This window comes from Palaemon carinicauda, chromosome 35 (genome assembly GCF_036898095.1).
Source record: "Palaemon carinicauda isolate YSFRI2023 chromosome 35, ASM3689809v2, whole genome shotgun sequence".
Classification (NCBI taxonomy): domain Eukaryota; kingdom Metazoa; phylum Arthropoda; class Malacostraca; order Decapoda; family Palaemonidae; genus Palaemon; species Palaemon carinicauda.
In genome coordinates this window covers 36,107,285-36,125,861 of record NC_090759.1, presented here as the reverse complement: position 1 = coordinate 36,125,861, position 18,577 = coordinate 36,107,285, and positions in this window count along the sequence as shown.

The window sequence follows — 18,577 nt, the reverse complement described above, 5'->3', positions numbered from 1 at the left end:
GATAAAATTCAGAAAAGTTACTACTATCACAAAAAGCAATAAAGACCAACGTCACAAGTCTAGTTACGCTTACACTAAATTGTTCCTCTTCACATCAAATTAATATATATATACATTGCAAGATATGGAAATATTTTTCTTGGTAATCAATTCTTTAAATCATAAATACAGGGACAGACAGTTACCGGAAAAAGTTATTATTAAATTACATTTGTATTTTGGAAAATTATGCATCTTACAACAAAATATATTTTGTTTATTAAAGCATTAAAGTTTTAAAGCTAGTGTTAGACCTATGGCCAATTATTTCATTTTCTGGAGATTCTATTTAAAATAACTGAACTTTTCATCAAGATTATGCAATCACTTTAAGAGTCAGACCACACAAATAAAACTGAATATCCTAAAAAACATATGATGAAAAGGAAACTTTCCATTCCATGGTAAAATTATCCAACTTCAGTACTACTTTACATCAGTTACAGTGGAATCAGGAAGGACCCATTCTGACTGGAAACCTTTTTTCAAATAGAATTTTAAACTATAGCAAAAGGTCTCCTTAGGTCACTTGAAGAATTTAACAATCCTAAATGCATTTGCTTCCTTGTTGGTCATAATTCTAAAAGGAAACTTAGCTCTGGTGTCAGCTAAATGGAACTTCAAAAAAACAACTCTTCGTTAAGTTACAACCGTGACTCAGGATTTTTCTTAAGGCCTTAAATGCCAAAGATTTTCTTTGATTTTGTGATATTTCTAAACACCTTTGAGAATTTAAGATAAGCTAATATTGTAACTCTATCAATAAGAAAATATGTCATCAGCAGTTTAAGTTATAAATATTTCTCGGCTTAAGTATCAAGCTGTTTACATATTTAAGCCAAAATTAACCAACTGGAAGAAGACCCACTGAGAAACTGCTTCCAGTAAATACAAAAGTTTTCATACCATTTCAATACAACTCTCCATTAGAAGAAGGTCAACATCACCACACCATCACAGGAGGGAACCAGGGACTGTCCATGGCTTCTACAGATGGGACTTCTGGTGGCAAGGCAGCAGGGGAGACTCTAAGTGTTGCCACCACAGCTCTATGAAGTCAGCCCCTTTGTTTTTGGGCCGTGTGCCTTTATTAAATCTTTCGGATATACATTCTACACTACATCTGGAAGAGAACTTCAACTTTAGACTCAAGAATACAATAATGTCATAACGTTACAGAATACACTTATGTTGCATGGTTACAAAATTAAATTCTTTTAGATATAAGTCTGGAACTATGAGGATCCCTTAATAGTACAAGAAATATGCCCTTAACCCAGCACATAAATAACAGGAAAATACAAGCCTAATATAATGTTGCCTACAGTTCACTTTCTGGTTATTCTACAAGTCAATTATTATTCTTTTTTAATTTAAAAGGCAAAAGTACCACCATTAATAACTCCTTCTCTTACCTATATTCCATAAAAATGAAAAAACTTATAAGGTATATCCAAGATTAAACATTGCCACAATGCCATCTTGAATACCTACTTCTACTTACATACATAACATGTCTTTTGCACTGCTATTTTAAACTTTTTGACTAAATGCTATCACTTTATCTAAGCTTCAACTCACCTAGTTTTAACAAAAAGTTAATTGCGTTCTTTTAACTTCATTGCCTGTACAGTACTGTAATTCACAAAAATTACCTATAATTTAAACTTCTAACTTATTTTAATCACCTAAATATTACAAATTTGGAAGTAATTTGTATTTTTCCCAACTTTACAAACTTATAGTTCTTTAAAAAAGGAAAGAAATCAGCACTAGCTGATGTACGGTAGTAAAAACTTTCAACAAAATGTAAGCAACCTACTGGCTGTTAACCAGTGGTAGCGGAGAGAACCACCATTCCCCCGATCACTCATACCTTTCTCACTTTGATCAGAGTCAAGACTTTCCTTTGGGGTTGGGTGATGGTGAATTTGTATAGTTCGGAAAAATACAAATTACTTCCAAATTTGTGATTTGTTCCTACAATGTATATAAACCTTTACATTCTTTACAAAAGGAGACTCACACTAAAGTGGGTGGAAGTCCCTTCAACTGGCTGAAAACTTTCCCGGGATTCCAAAATCCAAGCAAGGAATATACATCCATACCTCATCAACCAGTGGCCCGAAACCAGAGGGTTCACGGCCCAAACGAAGTGACTACGAGTGTTAGAATAGAATTGTAACCGTCACGGCTATGTATAATAACGAGTTTGCATTTATACATACTAGTAGGAGACGTCCTAACTCCCCCTTGTCCAGGAGATTGGGGACCCATGTGACTTGAATATATGCAATATATTCTAGCCCCAAGTCAAAGAGGGGCTTACCGTTGTAGGAGTTCTAGGCGACAGTCTCGGGATGCTATGCCACAAGAGAGGGGAAGAAGAAAAGAAAGGCCAGTCATTCCTTTTACATTCACCCTAGACTATCACTGTAGCTACTGTTTTCAAATGAGTGCTGATGGTCCTATAAAGGAGCTAAGGCAGCTACCACAGAGTCTATCAAGAATAATATTATGTCTAGGGATCTGTGGGTCACATCTAGCAGGTACTGAGCAGAGAAGGTACAGTACTGTACTTTGTCTTTTCCAAACCCTTGCTTGGAGAAGCTGCGTCACAGAAGGGTTCTTTTAGCGTGTATGCATGAAAAAGATGGTGGTGGTCTGAGGACAAAGACGGTGGGGGTCTGTGCCCTCCTGGACATGAACATGCAACAGGAGTGGGCCGCCCTGCCTGGCCAATTGTGCACGCTACACCATCGCACACAGCCACGCCTGAAAAGACGAAAGGGAAAGTTTTTTAATGTTTAGCCAAAGTCAGTTAACGTGGAAGGTGACGTGTGCCTTCGACCACGGCCGAGATCAAAGTGGGAAAGATATGAGTGAGCGGAAGGGGGTGGGGGGTACTTCTCACCTCTAGCACAAATTAACAACTAGGCAGTTGGTTACACTACATCAAGAATTTTCAAATCTGTATGTCAGCTAGTATTGATTTCTTCTCCTATTGGAAAGAACATAAGGTTTTATATACAGCGTAGGAACAAATCACCTGTTGTAAATATTCAATCATTCAGGAACTTCGAGCATAAATGCAACCAAAATACTTGTAGACACCAAATAATTGACCTAATGCTGCATAATAAAATCTTAAAATTCAAGATAAAAAACTTATCCCATAAGCAAGAACACCCTTAAGAGGTCTCTCTTAGAAACAATGAAATACCAGACTTATATCAAAAGAAGTTTTACAAAGTTATTGAAATGCAAAAAAGTTCTCTCTTACAGTAATTACATCATAGTCGGTACGAAATTATACAGTGTTCTTAACATAAACAAAATATAAACTAAATTAACTAAGTTGTACTATACTGCAGGAGTGGCCAAGGTCATAAATCTATCAAAATACAGTATTTGTTAGTTATATTTACATAGTTATAGCAATATCTACAATATTGAATTCAAGAGCATGTGAACATTAAAATTGTAAGAAAAGTAAAGTTCTTGTACTAAATCTTAAAATGTTAATAATCATTCATATACATAGTTTTGGGATAACTTGGAGATTGAACCTGTTCCTATCTTAGGAACATTATATAATCAGGCATAAAACTAGGATCAAATTATCTTTCTTAAACAATATAAAAATTCTGATATATTCTGTTTCATGAATACAAACCTTATCTAAACTGATACTTTTATCGCTGAGTTAAGCAGAGAAACTAAGAGTAAGTTGCAGTGCATTGTAGGTTGTGTAGCACAGCAATTTACATACACCAAACCTCGCCTATAACAGAAAGTGTGCCATCTAAAAGAATAAAAGAATTCGCTACATTATTATGCTTGTTGAATAAACACCATTTCACACTATAGAAAGAGGGAGAACTCTGAGCGAAGGTAACATGCAACATTCAGTCTTCAAGATTAATGTACATCATTTTCAAATAAACCTATTTCTTTCTATATGTCTAATAGACTTAATAACCCATATACTTCTTTGCATTACTTTGTATGTCATTCATTTTTAATCCAAGATGGAAATAAATGAGGGACTTTCATACTGAGTGGCAGGATTTAAACCGACACATGGAACTGGTTCGTAAGAAACAAACTTCCCAGGCTCACCCAAAGTAGGGACCACTACAATACTATTGTGTGGTATTTCTAAGATGGTTTATATCTTTGAGTTATCTATCAAGTAAGTTAGTCCATAAATAAAAAACTTATAGGACATGCATAAAACCATTGGGTTTTGTACAGCATAACAGAAAGAAGCCCCAAATATATTGTTTATAATTTGTTTTACAGTTTTATCTTCCCATTATTGCAGGAACAATAAAACGTTACTATAATACAAAGCATTAGTATTATACCTCCAAGACAGTATGTGATAAGTATTGACCAACACCTCCCTATACAGTATGTTGCTTTTGCAATTCAACATCAAACATGCTTGAATACATGTTGTAAGATCATGACTGATGTAAAAAATCTTTAAAAAAGACTTAGGAGTAATTTATATATACACATACATTAAATGTCTAGTTTTAATACCAACGTCAAAACTAACTTCAAGCAATGAAAATCTTAGAGGAAAGTCATGCTCTGATGCTGATGACTCAGAATCTCAACTGGTTACTGCACTTGTGACAAAATCACAAGAGACTACTTGACAAAACAGAAGTATAGCTAAGAGTATCAGGAAAACATTTCCTTTTCAATAGCCAAAGTTGATCAGGGTCAGGATCCTAATTGGTGAGAATAGTGATCCTGCCACTACTACATAGGTTTTGCATTCTTGCCACGTATTTTGAAGTACATGAGAGGCTCTCATTTCTCTTACAAGAATTTTTGCTGAAGTTAATTCATTCTTTTGGGAAAAACAAACTAAAACGAAAGACATTTTCAGTGGAAAACTCTTCAATGGTTTCCATTTTAGAAGTTTAGTAGCCCCTCACCAATAACTTCTTTAAAACTGATTGAAGTTCCACATTAAATGTGTGAGCCATAATAGAAGTGTTATCAGGCTTCAAAGTACAAATTCTAATACCTCTGCATATAACGATATGTTATTAAACAGACTGGTGAACTGATTGGACAAAATAACGATCTAGTTCACGTCATAAAAAACGTCAGTTTTTCAACGTCAAATACTGTAATTGAGAGGGGAAGACAGCATCTTTATCTTACACATCCTATAAGTTCTCTTGGATTCTACTATACATCTGCCACCAATTAAAGTGATATACGGATATAGAAATCGCCCCAAAGGAATAATCCTGTACTTTCTATTTTGGGCAGTCGGCAAGAATGTGTAGTGCTATCATTTTGGGAATATTTTTCCTATGCCTACACATACATCAAATAGTCTGGCTTATTCTTCCCACATTTTCCTCTTTTCTCATATACTGCACCTGACAATACTAAAATAATGGAAAAATTCTTTTCGTTCAAAGGGTTAACTACTGTACTGTAATTGTTCAGTGGCAAGTTTCCACTCGGACAGAGTGGAAGAGACTCTTTAGCTATGGTAAGTCACTCTTCTACGAGACAGACAATACAAAATCAAACCATTTTTCTCTAGTATTGGTTAATGCCATAACCTTTGTACCATGGTCTTCCACTGCCTTAAGTTAGATTTCTCTTGCTTGAGGGTAGACTCAGGCACACTATTCTATGTTTCCTTATTTCCTTTCCTTACTAAGCTATTTTCTTTGTTGGAGCCTTTGGGCTTATAGAATCTTGCTTTCCTATTGTGGCTTAGCTAGTAATAACAATAATATTCCAGCTTCTCTCCCTATAAACGAAATGTCAAATGCCTGCATAGACTTCTGGAGTAACTGTACTCTAGCAAGAAAGGTACTGTACTGAAAAATTTTACAGTACTGTACTCTGATTTTAAGGAATTGTGTTGCATTGGCAATTTGTGAGGTCAGATTAAAAACCAGAGAAAAAACACTAACATCGATGTAAAAAAACTCTGGAAAACTGTACTCACAAATTGCCAATGCCACACAATTCCTCAAATAAATCCAAAATTTAATGGGCTACCAGCACAAGATCCCATGTCCCACATAAGGTGGGCCAATTGTAAATGAACCATTTAAAGTTATTACCAAATACAAATACTGCTAAGAGTAATGCAGTACATAGAAACAGTAAACTGTTCACAATTTTGTTCAATGAATCACCTTTGAAGATAATCTATTCTCTGGAAATAAAATACCACAATAAAAGGATAGAAAACTTCAAGCATGAGATCCTTCTATGAAGTACTTTTTTAGTTTAGTAAGTCTTCTTTAAAACTTCCTAGAGATGAGACTAAGGTCTCATTATGGAGGATAACTCTATGACACTATCAAATGTGTATATCACTATTTCATCAGGCTGACTGAAAGAATAACAGTTTAAAATTAAGTCTATTTCACATTCATGTGTATTGTTCAAAACTAATTCAGTTGTAGGAAACATTACTGTAGATGTTTAGCTTAAAAATCTAAAAATGAAATTCTTAGATTCTACACATCTGTGCAAACATACAGAAATAGAAACTAATCTGTAATAAAGAATCCTCTCCTTTCTACTTATGGGAAATAAGCACAAATGTGTTTTCATTCCAGGATGACGTATAGAACTTAAAAATGTCGACCTCTCAAGGATTTCTGATATTGTCTTAAATAGATTCTCTATTCACAAGAAACTGTCAGGAATTTATCCAACATTGTTCAAACCTCTGTCCCTATGAACTAACCCTGAAAAGACCTTCAACGCAATCCTGGTTACAAGCCACTTCTAACTTGTTGGCGAGCCGAAAGAGTTCCTCCTATCCAAGTTCTACATTCAAGGGAACTCTTAGAAGAAAAGTGACTAGATTCTTAAATCAGTAGAGAACTTGAAGTCTCTTCAAGAAAGGTACTGGACAACTGCAGTACAGTACTGAATCGTCCTGATACTGGCAATCTGTGTGGCCAGATTAAAAAACAGGAAAAATGCAATTATTACTGCTATGTAATAACTACTTACAAATTGTCACACAACATACAATTCAGAATGACTTCCAAGCTATTACTGAATAAAATTTCTGTTGTGCAATAAAATATATATAAACTTGCTTAACAAGATTTATACACAAAGAAAGTGTGCAAGATTTATATGCAAAGAAATTTTTGTATCTGATAACAAACTATTGCCTTATTCTATTTGAGAAAAACTACACTAACATATTTTGTGCAGATTAGTTAGTTTAAATATGTTTTGAACAGAATTTACAATTGCAAGTTACTGAGAGACTGGACGTTACTCTAACACCACCTGTGCCGAAAATAATGAAGATATTTTGATTGCAGTGTTTTAGCTACTGCATTACCACCTTGAGTGCAGCTCAATGATAATAATTTTACAATCTAATCAACAATACCTGTCCCATCTGGCATTACAGGCTAGATGTAACATTTCTTTTATAGCATACCATGTTATTTTTATTAATAAAATAAATTTTTGAATATACTTACCCGATAATCATGTAGCTGTCAACTCCGTTGCCCGACAGAATTCTATGGAGGGATACGCCAGCTATCACAATACTAGAAGGGGGTGTACTTACCAGCGCCACCTGTGGCCAGGTACTCAATCATTTGTTGTTGACACCTCCTCAATTATTCCTCGGTCCACTGGTTCTCTCTGGGGAGGAAAGGGAGGGTCGATTAAATCATGATTATCGGGTAAGTATATTCAAAAATTTATTTTATTAATAAAAATAACATTTTTCAATATTAAACTTACCCGATAATCATGTAGCTGATTCACACCCAGGGAGGTGGGTGAAAACCAGTGTACATGATTAAAGGATAGCTAAGTATCCCAAAATTTCATATAACAGTTATCTCAAATAACAATGAAATAATAAGTACCTGGTAAGGAAGTCGAATAGAACCGTTACTCTGCCTTTTATTTAAAGTTCGTCTTCCTTACTGAGCGCAGCGTTCCTCTTGGAGGCTGAATCAACCCAAAGGTGCCAAAGTACAAGGGGTTGCAACCCTACTAAAGGACCTCTACCAAACCTTTAACCCAGGCGCTTCTCAAGAATGAATAGACCACCCGCCAAATCCAAGGATGCGGAAGGCTTCTTAGCCTACCGTAACAACCATAAAAACAACAATAAAAGTATTCAAGAGAAAGGTTAAAAAGGTTATGGGATTATGGGAATGTAGTGGCTGAGCCCTCACCTACTACTGCACTCGCTGCTACGAATGGTCCCAGGGTGTAGCAGTTCTCGTAAAGAGACTGGACATCTTTCAGATAAAATGATGCAAACACTGACTTGCTCCTCCAATAGGTTGCATCCATAATGCTCTGCAGAGAACGGTTTTTATTAAAGGCCAACGAAGTAGCTACAGCTCTTACTTCGTGGGTCCTTACCTTCAGCAATGCAAGGTCTTCCTCCTTTAAGTGAGAATGAGCTTCTCTGATCAGAAGCCTTATATAGTACGAAAGCCCATTCTTGGACATGGGTCTCGAGGGTTTCTTGATGGCACACCATAAGGCTTCTGACTGTCCTCGAATAGGTTTAGACCTCTTCAGATAATATTTGAGAGCTCTGACAGGGCAAAGAACTCTCTCTAGTTCGTTACCTACCATGTTGGAGAGGCTAGGTATTTCGAACGATCTAGGCCAAGGACGTGAAGGAAGCTCGTTCTTTGCTAGGAATCCAAGCTGAAAAGAACATGTAGCTGATTCGGTTGTGAAACCAATGTTCTTGCTGAAGGCATGAACCTCACTGACTCTCTTAGCTGTTGCAAGGCAAACGAGAAAAGCAGTCTTGAGGGTAAGATCCTTGAAGGAAGCTGACTGGAGAGGTTCGAACCTAGATGTCATAAGGAACCTTAAGACTACGTCCAGATTCCAGCCTGGAGTGGAAAGACGACGTTCTTTAGACGTCTCAAAAGACTTGAGAATGTCTTGAAGGTCCTTGTTGGAAGACAGGTCCAAACCCCTGTGGCGGAGGACTGAGGCCAACATGCTCCTATACCTTTTAATCGTAGATGTTGAAAGGGATCTCTCATTCCTAAGATGAAGAAGGAAGTCAGCTATTTGGATCACAGAGGTATTGGTAGAGGATATTGAATTGGCTCTACACCAGCTTCGGAAGACCTCCCACTTAGACTGGTAGACTCTACGAGTGGAAATTCTTCTAGCTCTGGCAATCGCACTGGCTGCCTCCTTCGAAAAGCCTCTAGCTCTAGCGAATCTTTCGACAGTCTGAAGGCAGTCAGTCGAAGAGCGTGGAGGTTTGGGTGCAACCTGTCTACGTGTGGTTGACGTAGAAGGTCCACTCTTAGAGGTAGAGTCCTGGGGAAGTCGACTAGCCATTGACGTACCTCTGTGTACCATTCTCTTGCAGGCCAAAGGGGAGCAACCAGCGTCAGCCGTGTCCCTTCGTGCGAGACGAATTTCTGCAGAACTTTGTTTATAATCTTGAACGGAGGGAATGCGTACAGGTCGAGATGGGACCAGTTCAGAAGAAAAGCATCTACATGAACCGCTGCAGGGTCTGGAACAGGGGAACAATAAAGCGGAAGTCTCTTGGTGATGGAGGTGGCAAACAGGTCTATGGTAGGTTGACCCCACAACGTCCAAAGTCTGTTGCACACACTCTTGTGGAGGGTCCATTCCGTGGGAATGACCTGATTCCTTCTGCTGAGGCGATCCGCTGAAACATTCATATCGCCCTGGATGAACCTCGTGACCAGTGTGAGGTTTAGACCTCTTGACCAAATGAGGAGGTCCCTTGCGATCTCGTAAAGGCTCCTCGAATGGGTCCCTCCTTGCTTGGAGATGTAAGCCAAGGCTGTGGTGTTGTCTGAATTCACCTCCACCACTTTGCCTAGCAGGAGGGACTTGAAGTTCAACAGGGCAAGATGGACTGCTAACAGTTCCTTGCAGTTGATGTGGAGTAATCCTTGTTCCTTGTTCCATACTCCTGAGCATTCCCGTCCGTCCAAGGTCGCACCCCAGCCCGAGTCCGATGCATCCGAGAAGAGATGAAGATGGGGGGTCTGGATGGCCAATGATAGACCCTCCTTGAGAAGAAGATTGTGCTTCCACCACCGGAGAGTGGTCTTCATCTCTTGGTTGATAGGGATAGAGACTGCTTCTAGAGTCGAGCCCTTGTCCCAATGAGCTGCAAGATGGAATTGAAGAGGGCGGAGGTGGAGTCTCCCTAGCTCGACAAACAGGGCCAGAGATGAGAGGGTCCCTGTGAGACTCATCCACTGTCTCACTGAGCAATTGCTCCTCTTCAGCATGCTCATGATGCACTGTAGGGCTTGGTTTATCCTGGGGGCCGATGGAAAAGTCCGAAAATCCCGACTCTGAATCTCCATTCCCAGGTACACAATGGATTGGGAGGGAATGAGTTGAGATTTCTCTATATTGACTAATAGACCTAGGTCTCTGATTAGATCTAAAGTCCAAGAGAGGTTCTCCAGACAACGACGACTCGTGGAGGCTCTCAACAGCCAGTCGTCTAGGTAGAGGGAGGCTCTGATGTTCGATAAGTGCAGGAATTTCGCTACATTCCTCATCAGATGAGTAAAGACCATAGGAGCTGTGCTTAGGCCAAAACACAGGGCTTGGAACTGATAGACAACCTTTCCGAAAACGAATCTCAGGAAAGGTTGGGAGTCTGGATGAATGGGAACGTGAAAGTATGCATCTTTCAAGTCCAACGAGACCATCCAGTCCTCCTGTCTGACCGCTGCTAAGACCGACTTGGTCGTCTCCATTGTGAACGTCTGCTTGGTGACATACTCGTTGAGAGAGCTGACGTCCAGCACCGGTCTCCAACCTCCTGTCTTTTTGGCCACAAGAAAGAGACGGTTGTAGAAGCCCGGGGATTGATGGTCCCGGACTATAACCACTGCCTTCTTCTGCACAAGTAGCGACACCTCCTGTTGCAATGCTAGCCTCTTGTCCTCTTCTTTGTAGTTGGGAGAGAGGTTGATGGGCGATGTGGTCAGAGGCGGTTTGAGGCAGAATGGAATCCTGTAACCGTACCTCAGCCAACTGACAGACTGTGCATCTGCACCTCTCTTCTCCCAGGCTTGCCAGAAGATCTTGAGCCTGGCTCCTACTGTTGTCTGGAGAATCTGAGAGTCAGTGCTTTCCCTTAGATGTCCTGGGTCCTTTCTTAGACTTGCCCCTGTGAGAGTCTGGACGGGAGCTTCCTCGGCTGGGGGCTCTACCACGAAAGGGCGGTATGAACCTAGTGGCCGGGGTATCAGCCACTGGAGAGCGATAAGTCTTGGGGACAGAGGTGGTAACCTTAGACTTACGAGCCGATGAAGCTACAAGATCGTGCGTGTCCTTCTGTATCAGGGCAGCCGACAAGTCCTTAACTAGCTCCTCGGGAAAGAGGAACTTTGAGAGTGGAGCAAAAAGGAGCTGTGACCGCTGGCACGGTGTAATGCTGGCTGAGAGGAAGGTACACAGTTGTTCCCTTTTCTTCAACACCCCTGATACAAATAACGACGCTAGCTCACCCGATCCATCCCTGATAGCCTTATCCATGCAGGACATAATTAACATGGCAGAGTCTTTGTCCGCAGGAGATGTTTTCTTGCTGAGGGCTCCCAGGCACCAGTCGAGAAAGTTGAACATTTCGAAAGCTCTGAACAACCCTTTCAGAAGATGATCCAGGTCTGAGAAGGTCCAACAAACCTTCGAGCGTCTCATCGCAGTCCTCCTAGGCGAGTCCACCAGACTTGAGAAGTCAGCCTGGGCAGAGGCAGGAACTCCCAAGCCTGGTGCTTCCCCTGTGGCATACCAAACGCAACCTTTCGATGCGAGCTTCGTTGGAGGGAACATGAAGGAAGTCTTGCCCAGGTGTTGTTTAGACTGAAGCCACTCCCCTAAGGTCCTTAAGGCCCTCTTGGAGGATCTAGCTAGGACAAGCTTAGTATAGCTCGACTTAGCTTGTTGCACGCCTAGCGAAAACTCAGATGGAGGAGAGCGGGGAACAGCAGAGACGAAGTGGTCAGGGTAAAGCTCCCTGAGTAGAGCCAAGACCTTTCTAAAATCAACAGACAATGGAGAAAGCTTAGACTCCTCCACGTCTGATGAGGGATCAAGATGTGCCTCCTCATCATCCGACACTTCATCAGCAGAAGGTAGCGAAGCAAAAGGACCAGAATGCTGAACCGCAGAGTCAGAACGGGTAGGAACAACAACAGAGGTTTCCTCAACTTGAGGGAAAACCTGAGGTTCAGACTGCATAGGCTGAACAACAGTCGGAGCAGAAGGCAGGTGTAAGGGTGAAGGAGGTTGACTCCTAGCAAGAGTTGCACCCAAGGATTGCACCAGGTGAGCGGAGGACGGAGGCGGAGTAGTCCGTTCCTGTTCCTGAGAGATGAGTGGAGCATGAGAAGGTTGAGGCTGCGCAGAACAAGGTAAAGTTCTAGCAAGCTGAGGCTCCTGAGGCGCAAGTGCATGGTGTAGATGAGCTTGCCTAGATGAGGGTTGAACTCGGTGCAGCGCTGGTTGAGCAGACAGACTCACGGAGGGGAGAGGTTGTTGTACCCCAACCGAGAGTTGCACCACTGGTGGAGCAGCAAGGGGAGGAGGAGGAAGAGTGTAACTCTCCTGATCCCAAAGCAAGGGTTGCCTTAAAGAAGGCTGAGGCTGAACAACACTGTGAACAGCAAACTCCGAAAGTGGTTCAACATCGTACGCCTGGCAGATGGTGCTGCGACCAGGCGGAGCAGGTGCAGGCTGGGCGAGCACAGGCGGAGCAGGTGCAGGCTGGGCGAGCAGAGGTGCAGCGAGAACAGGTGGAGGGAGTGCAGGAGGTGCAACACTCTCAGCCCGACACTCACGCATCAAGTCCGAAAGCTGAACTTGCATGGACTGAAGCAGGGTCCACTTGGGGTCGGCAGAAACGATAACAGACTGAGGTAAAGTCACAGTCGGGGTCTGTATAGGCAGAACCTTACTCCTCTTGGGCGGAGTACAGTCGACCGATGACAGAGGCGAGTCGGAGCTGAGCCAATGACTGCAACCTGGCTGAGCACTCGCTGACTGAACTCTACGTTTAAGCGGTCTCGAGACCTGAGACCAACGTTTCTTCCCTGCATGAAGATCAGCGGACGAGAAGACGGGCTCAATCGTCTGCAGGTGGGAGTGACGGTCTAAGGAAGACACGCCCGCAACCACCGAGGATAATTCTGTGCGCCTAACAAGGCCTGTCGAACCCTTAAGCCCTTCGACATTGCTTCTCCCCTGGGCATGGGAGCTTGCAAGAGGTCCCGGACTGGGAGGACGACTGGCTCGCACAGAAAAATCCTCACGCACCACACTGGCACCACTAGCACTTGGCACTGCACAGACACTAGCACTCGTCACAGCACTGGCACTATTTCCACCCACTGCACTCTTGACCTTCAGTTCTTTAACCTCGGCCATCAGAGACTTATGGTCACTTACCACTGATTCTACTTTATCTCCTAAAGCCTGAATAGCACGCAAAACAGTTGACATATCAGGCGGAGGGCACACAGTAGGTTCGGGGGTAGCCACTACAGGGGTAGGAAAAGGTAGGGGATCATGAGGTGAGGAAAACATAGAAGAGTGAGAAGAACTTCTCCTAGCTCTAGTTCTCTCTAACTTGGATGAATATTTTAAAAGACGTACAAAATCCAATTCCGAAAGTCCGGCGCACTCCTCACACCGATTTTCTAATAGACAGGGCCTGTCCCTACAGTCAGAACAAGCGGTGTGAGGATCTACCGAGACCTTCGGAATACGCCTATTGCAAGACCTACATCGTCTATGGGAGGGAGCTTGCGAAACGTCAGACATCTTGTTTCAAAGAGTAAGTCAAAGGGTGATCCAAAAACAAGCAAAAATTCATTAACCGTTAATCAGAGTTTATATAAAAGCTAACTAGCTAATATAAAAAGGATTCCAGTATGCGACAGCCGTTAATCTAAGAGAATACTTCACCAAATATCCATGAATAAACTCGAAGACCATGAGCGTATCCCAGAACGTCTAGCCGGAAGCACGACAGAGGAATAATTGAGGAGGTGTCAACAACAAATGATTGAGTACCTGGCCACAGGTGGCGCTGGTAAGTACACCCCCTTCTAGTATTGTGATAGCTGGCGTATCCCTCCATAGAATTCTGTCGGGCAACGGAGTTGACAGCTACATGATTATCGGGTAAGTTTAATATTGAAAATAAAACATTTTGACCTTTGCAATTCATAAATACTGAGTAGATATTTACAAACATCTTGAAATTACTTGAAGTCTTCCCTCTTATGACTGGGCATACAGTACTCAATATATTGTTATGATACTTCCTATTTTTGCTTCTGCAGAGTAATGGTGACCATAACAAAGATGGAGAAATTTCTACTACAAAGAGCTAACATGAAACAATATAGAAATTGATTCCTATGATATTAATGGCACAAACAAGAGAAGAAAAGAAGTGGATGAGTTCATATAATGGAACTATATACAGCCATCATACAGTGAGAGTAGAATACAAAATACTTTGATAAGAACCTCATCACCATAAGTAACTCTGGCAATTTATCCAATCTGGTGTTCCACAACGACACTTATGTACTTGAAAAAGTATAAGTGAAATGTTGACATAATAGTTTATGAACAGCAGCTAAACACAAAAGGCGAAAAGGAAAACCTTAGCAGAGCTTAACGATGGGCTAAAAGACACGCCATAAAGAGGGTCAAATATCACTTAAGGAAAATAGTTTGACCTTTTGATGTAGATCTGGTATGGATATTTAATAAGTTCTTGGGTTTGTTTTTCATATGAACAATCATACACCTTACAAGAGACATTATCCTCTTAAAAAACCTTCACTATAAACAGACCTTTCAAATTGAACAAGATGTTGCCACTTCTGCAGTATATGTACACTATCAAACCCTAATATAATCATTAACAGGCAGAATACATTTAATAGGATCGTAGCAAACTGGGACAAATATCTATCTTTTCATAAAAATTGAAAAAATGCATACAAAAACCATTTATCAAAAAGCTGAGACCAAAAAGTTATCTATTTGCTACAAAATTAGTTTTATGGAACCCAAAAAGCACTCTACAGAATTCTGTATCTTTTAGATAAAAAAATGCTTCCCTCTAAGACTGAGTTAATTCCAGATATCAAAACATGTTATTTTCCTTAGTAAAATAAATTTTTGAATATACTTACCCGATGATCATATAGCTGTCAGCTCTGCTGCCCGACAGAAAAAAACCTACGGGCGGAATACGCCAGCGATCGCTATACAGGTGGGGGTGTACATCAACAGCGCCATCTGTCAAGTAGGTACTCAAGTACTCGATGTCAACATAGAACCAATTTTCTCCTCTGTCCACTGGGTCTCTATTGGGGAGGAAGGGTGGGTCCTTTAATTTATGATCATCGGGTAAGTATATTCAAAAATTTATTTTACTAAGGAAAATAACATTTTTCAATATTAAACTTACCCGATGATCATATAGCTGATTCACACCCAGGGGGGTGGGTAGAGACCAGCATTACATGTTGACATTATATGAGCTAAGTATTCCGTATTTCATTTTAGCAGTTATTCAAAATAACAAGCATAAAATAAATAAGTACCTGGTAAGGAAGACGACTTGAACAATTACTCTGCCTTTTTAAGTACGTCTTCCTTACTGAGCCTCGCGATCCTCATAGGATGCTGAGCGACTCCTAGGAGCTGAAGTATGAAGGGTTGCAACCCATACTAAAGGTCCTCCTCAAAACCTCTAATCTAGGCGCTTCTCAAGAAATGACTTTGACCACCCGCCAAATCAAGTAGGATGCGAAAGGCTTCTTAGCCTTCCGGACAACCCAAAAATATTTCAAGAGAAAGATTAAAAAGGTTCTGGAATTAGGGAATTGTAGTGGCGGAGCCCCCACCACTACTGCACTCGTTGCTACGAATGGTCCCAGAGTGTAGCAGTTCTCGTAAAGAGACTGGACATTCTTAAGATAAAAGACGCGAACACTGATTTGCTTTTCCAATAGGTTGCGTCGAATATACTTTGCAGAGATCTATTTTGTTTAAAGGCCACGGAAGTTGCGACAGCTCTAACTTCGTGTGTCCTTACCTTCAGCCAAGCTTGGACTTCCTCATTCAGAAGGGAATGAGCTTCTCGTATTAACAGTCTGATAAAATAGGATAAAGAATTCTCTGACATAGGCAAAGATGGATTCTTAACTGAACACCATAAAGCTTCAGACGGGCCTCGTAAAGGTTTTTAAAATAGAACTTAAGAGCTCTTACAGGACATAAGACTCTTTCTAGTTCATTTCCAACCATACGATAAGTTTGGAATATCGAACGATATTGGTCAAGGCCGAGAAGGCAGCTCGTGTTTGGCTAGAAAACCAAGTTGTAGAACATGTAGCCGTTTCGGATGAGAATCCGATGTTCTTGCTGAAGGCATGAATCTCACTGACTCTTTTAGCTGTGGTTAAGCATATCAGGAAAAGAGTCTTAAAGGTGAGATCTTTCAGGGAGGCTGATTGAAGCGGTTCGAACCCGTCTGACATAAGGAATCTTAGAACCACGTCTAAATTCCAACCAGGTGTAACCAAACGACGCTCCTTCGTGGTCTCAAAAGACTTAAGGAGGTCCTGTAGATCTTTATTGTTGGAAAGATCTAAGCCTCTGTGACGGAAGACTGATGCCAACATGCTTCTGTAACCCTTGATAGTGGGAGCTGAAAGAGATCGTTCTTTCCTCAGATATAAGAGGAAGTCAGCTATTTGAGTTACAGAGGTACTGGTCGAGGATACGGATACTGACTTGCACCAGTTTCGGAAGATTTCCCACTTCGATTGGTAGACTCTAAAGGTGGATGTTCTCCTTGCTCTAGCAATCGCTCTGGTTGCCTCCTTCGAAAAACCTCTAGTTCTCGAGAGTCTTTCGATAGTCTGAAGGCAGTCAGACGAAGAGCGTGGAGGCCTTGGAGTACCTTCTTTACGCGTGGCAGACGTAGCAGGTCCACCCTTAGGGGAAGTGTTCTGGGAACGTCTACTAGCCATCGAAGTACCTCGGTGAGTTATTCTCTCGCGGGCCAGAGGGAAGCAACTAGCGTCAACTTTGCCCCTTCGTGAGAGGCGAACTTCTGCAGTACCTTGTTGACAATCTAGAACGGAGGGAATGCATATAGATCTAGATGTGACCAATCTAGTAGAAAGGCATCTATATGAACTACTGCTGGGTCCGGGATAGGTGAGCAAAGTATTGGGAGCCTCTTGGTCATCGAGGTTGCAAAGAGATCTATGGTTGGCTGGCCCCAGGTGGCCCAAAGTCTCTTGCATACATCCTTGTGGAGGGTCCAATCTGTTGGAATTATTTGTCCCTTCCTACTGAGACAATCTGCTATGACATTCAAGTTGCCTTGGATGAACCTCGTTACTAGTGAAAAGTCTAGACCTGTTGAACAGGTGAGGAGGTCTCTTGCGAACTCGTACCATGTCAGAGAGTAGGTCCCTCCTTGCTTGGAGATGTACGTCAAAGCAGGGTGTTGTCCGTGTTCACCTCCACCACTTTGCCTTGAAGGAGAGACCTGAAGCTTTCCCAGGTCAGACGTACTGCCAGTAGCTTCTTGCAGTTGAAATGCATTGTCCTTTGACTCGAGTTCCATAATCCCGAGCATTCCCTACCGCCTAATGTCGCACCCCAGCCTACGTCCGATGCGTCCGAGAAGAGAACGTGGTTGGGAGTCTGAACAGTCAGGGGAAGACCCTTTCAAAGGTTGATAAAGTCCTTTCACCAAGTCAGACCAGACTTTATCTTTCGGGAAACCGGGATCGAGACCGCTTCTAGCGTCTTGTCCTTTTCCAGTGAAAAGCTAGATGATACAGAAGAGGACGGAGGTGTAGTCTTCCAAGTGACACAAAATGAACCACGGATGACAGTGTCCTAACCAGACTCATCCACAGCCTGACAGGGCAGCGTTCCTTCTACAGCATCTTCTGGATGGATAGCAGGGCTGGGGGTTGATCGTCTTGTTCAGCAATGTCCTCATAAGAGGGTTCCTCATCCGAAACTGATGAGGAAACGGCAACGGAGTGGGCAACGTCTGACTTGCTGAATCCGGTCGCACTGGTGGATGCGTGACGGAGCCGGACACAATATCATGGTACTGCTGCACAGTCTGTGAACTGTCAACCATGGGGACGTGAGGAAGTACAGTGTCAACCCGAAACTGTCTAGACTGTCTGGGTTGTGCAGTCAACCCCCTACCGGGTTGCTGAGGTTGCCGCACTGTGTCACAACAAGTCACCTCTGCTGGTTGTTGAACGTCTTCCTAGTGACACACTGAACGTCCACAACCACCTCCGAGAGTCGCTTAACGTCAACGTGCGACTGGCAACCCACACTGGGTCGCATCGGTGGAGGAACCACCTCAACTGGCGGACGCGAGTAGGATACCTCAGCGTCAACAGGGCGCACAACCAACCGGTAGGAAGGTTGTTGGCCAGAA